Consider the following 4,038-nt stretch of genomic DNA (forward strand, 5'->3'; position numbering starts at 1 on the left):
GCAGCCTTGGGCACCTGCCATGTCCCTCCTTCTCCTCCTGGCTACCCCAGCTCTGACCTTGGAGTTCTCATTCTTACGTTTCTCTTTGCCCTTCAGAGCCCACACAGGGGTCACCATCCTGACTATCGGCTTTCTGGTTCTCAGTCCTTTGTGTGGTTGAGCCCAGAGGACAGAGAGATGGACACGCATCCCTTCCCCCACCAAGTGCTCACACACAATCACACACACGCGCGTGCACACGACTGCAGGTTCCTCTCAGCAGAAGCGGCCCTCCCACTGTGCTCCGGCAGCCTTGGGTCTCACCTTTCTGAGACCAGGAGAGGGCTGAGGTCTTGGGGGGTTGGGGGGCGGGGAAGAGGTAAAAACCACAGCTACCACACTCCAGACTCCCGCCTTTTTCTTCTCTCCAGCCCCTTCTTTCCTTCAGCAAAAACGTATGACTCAGAGTGACTTGCTGGGGCCACTCAAGAGAGGGCCCCCACATTCCAGGGGTGGTCTGTCCCTGGCCGAGCCTGTGTACAGTAGCCGAGGGGCGGGCGGCTGTGTCTGTACGTATGTGTACATATGCACATAGACCCTAGAGTGTATATTTAACAAACGCCCCTCTGCTCACCCATGCCCACCAGCGCCGCCGCTGGCTCTCGGGGCACCTGGCAGGAGGCGGGTGTGTGAATAGCATATATTTTTACATGTACTATATCTAGGTGTGTGTACAAGTGTGTGTAAAAATATATACCTTGTGTGTAAGCAGCCCTCCCTCTCCCCCTTTTCTTTTTTCGACTCTCACCTGCCCCCCACCATGGGCCCATCTGCCCAGTCTCTGAGTTTTCTATTTTTTTACCCCAATCATCCTTCTCTCTCCCCAGCGCCACTCCCAGCCCCACTCCCAGGGTGTCATGAGCCCGGAGCTGCAATGGTCCAGGCCTGCAGGGTGAGGGGAGGGTGGGCAGGGGGCAGGGAGAAGGTGAGGCCGGCCCGCAGCGAGCCCTGCGCACGAGGCTGCACACTCCAGTGGCCACGGCTACGGTATTGGGGCCGTCCTCTGTCCAGCACCCACCGCAGGGGGCCTGGGTGAACTGCGGGCCTGCTCTAGGGCCCATTCCAGTTTGGCCGCCGTCTGTGACCTTGGGCAAGTCACTTGACCTCTGTGTGCCTCAACTTCCTCCTCTGTAAAATGGGGACAGTCCCCGCCCCTCCCTACCTCACAGGCATGTTGTGAGAATAAATGAGGTAATGTGTACCAAGGGCTCATGGTGTTATTGCGGTGGGATGGGCCAGGCTGGCATGAGGTGGGTGGAGTAGATGCCCCAGGAGACAGCCAGACACCTTCCAAGTGGCAGGCATCTCTCTGGAGATGGGTGGTCTGGAGGGCAAACTGCAATTCCAGCTAAAGCACCTCTCTGTGAGCCTGGGCAAGAACACCAAGCTCTGGATTCCCTTATCTGGAAGCTGAGTGTGTAACATCTGCCTGACCAGCTTCCTTGAAGAAATAAATGCTTACTAAGTTGCTCTATGGTGGGACTTCCCTCGTAGTCCAGTGGTTAAGACTCCACGCTTCCAATGAGGGGCCATGGGTTTGATTCCCAGTTGGGGAACTAAAAGTCCCACATGCCATGTGACACAGCTAAAAAAATTTTTTTTAAAGTTGCTATACTGGAGCCAGGATGGGCCACCCTCGCTGACAGCTGGTGCCCGCTCCAGAGCCCGACCCTGCGTGCACTTCACCCAGGACGGGGCACTCGGTACCCCCGACAGTCATCTCCACCCAGACAGTTACATGCCCTGGATGCGCTTCCTGAGCACCCACCCTGCCAGGCCCAGGGCCCGGCAGGTCACTCGCAGAGCTCAGACTCCAGTAGGGGAGACACGGAGGGTGCCCCAGGTGAGCTCCAGCCCACGGCAGGCGATCGAGGAGGCGCTGCGGCGCAGTGAGGCCGTGGGAACCCTCACGGCACCGCCCAAGCTGGCCTGGGCAGCAGCCTCTGGTCAGGGCGAGGGACGGGGGTGCTCACCGGCTTCGGGGGCGGGGGCGGGGATGGGGTGTGGGGGAGACCGCGGGAAAGTGCATTCTAGGCATAAAGAACAGAAAGTAATGATGTCTGGAGATAAGAACGTGTGTTTTAGAAAGTTCTTGGATTAACACACCATTGTAAATACAACACTGTAAATCAACTCTACTTCAATAAACATTTTTAAAAAAGAAAGTTCTTGGGCCCGGCTGAGCTGCAGACACCTGATATCCTCCCCTGGCCCAACCCAGCTGAGGTGCTGGTTGACCTCAGGCCCAAGGGAACTGCCTTCCCAGGAACTTTGTTCGGGCTGCCCTGCCCTCCCCGCTGGGGCCATCTGTGAGCCCATCTGAAGCCACTGGGCTGGGCCCCCTTCACTAGGAGCAGGGTGCCCTCAGGTCTAGATCCTGGTAGTGGTGGCTGAGCATCCAGTGACCACGGGTGGCTCAGATTAACTCCTGGGGCTGCCTGGACCTAGCTCCACCCTGAGACACAGCCGAGAGTGACTTGAGGGTAAGTGAACAAGTTTCAGGTAGCCTGGGCACTCAGCTGGATGCTCAGAAGCCTGGAGGAATATAGGAGCTGCTCCCACTGGCTTTGACCAACCAGCAGCTGAGCTTTATGCCAGCCCAGCCTTGGGGCACCCGGAGGACACTCGCCCCTTCAGAGCCCGAGCGTTTCTGCTGCAGCAGGGACAAGGCATTGTGGGTCAGACCAGGGAGAGCCCTGCACACCCCGTATCCCGGCATGAGTTGGGGTGGGGGGAGGAACACACCTGACGTGCTGAATCTGGGCCCCTGCTCCCAGCCCTCCTGGTGCAGCAGAGGTGAGGCCCGCCTCCCCAGGCTGAAAGAGTTTCATGTCTTTACCCAGAATCACCAACTGGCAAGATTTTGCCGTATCTGCATTGTTCCTTTCTGGGACACAAACATCTCCCTCACCTCGAGCATTTAAACATAAGCTGCACAAACCATGCTGCTTTACCCCAAACACACCAGGCGACGCCTGAGAATAAGGACACTCCTTCCCACTCCCTACCACCGTGCGCTCAGTCACTTCAGTCATGTCTGATTCTTTGCGATTCCATGGACTGTAGCCTGCCAGACTCCTCTGTCCATGGTCATTCTCCAGGCAAGAATACTGGAGTGGGTTGCCATTTCCTTCTCCAGGGATCTTCCCAGCCCAGGGATCAAACCCACATCTCTTCCATCTCCTGCACTGCAGTGGATTCTTTACCACTAGCGCCACATGGGAAGCCCAGTACCACTGTTACTCTCTTAATTTAACCAACCTCCCTTACCCAGGAGGGCACTGAGATCTTAATACCAGCTAAAGTGGGGATCATACTCCAAACGGCCCCACAGCAGCCTCCACAGCGTTTCCTTCATATCCAGCCAGGATCCAAAGCAGGACCGTTCACTCCTCTCCTGTTATCACGTCTCTTTACTCTCACTGAATCAAAAACAAGTTTCCCCATTTTTTTTTTTCATGACCCTGACATTTTTAAAGTACCCAAGCATCTTACAGAATGTTAACATAATTTGGATTTCTGTTTTCTCATGACGAGACAGACTGAACAGTCTGCACATGAACATGGCTTAGAAGCTGTCTCCCTCTCCTGTACTCTGTTCTATCAGGGAGGCGTTTATCTCTTCACGGAAAGGCAGCTTTCCAGGGGACCTGAGAATCCTTGGCTTCTGCATTTCCAAAGCACAACCTTTGAGGGAACAGAAAGGGCCAAGCCTGCTCTCTGAGCCAGAGACCATGAGGACCCCAGATGAACTGAGATGAGAAGCTCCCATCACCACCATCTCTTAGCGGGGCTAAGAGAAATTTAAAGTGAAGTTGGGGGACTTCCCTTGTGGTCCAGTGGTTAAGAATCTTCCACGCAATGCTGGGGACATGGGTGTGATCCCTGGTCAGGGAACGAAGATCCCACATGCCACGGAAGCCTGTGCGATGAGGATCCGTGTGCCATAACTGAGACCTGATGCAGCCAGATAAATATTTTTTAAAAATAAAATGAAGT

Source organism: Cervus canadensis, chromosome 10 (genome assembly GCF_019320065.1).
Source record: "Cervus canadensis isolate Bull #8, Minnesota chromosome 10, ASM1932006v1, whole genome shotgun sequence".
Lineage (NCBI taxonomy): Eukaryota > Metazoa > Chordata > Mammalia > Artiodactyla > Cervidae > Cervus > Cervus canadensis.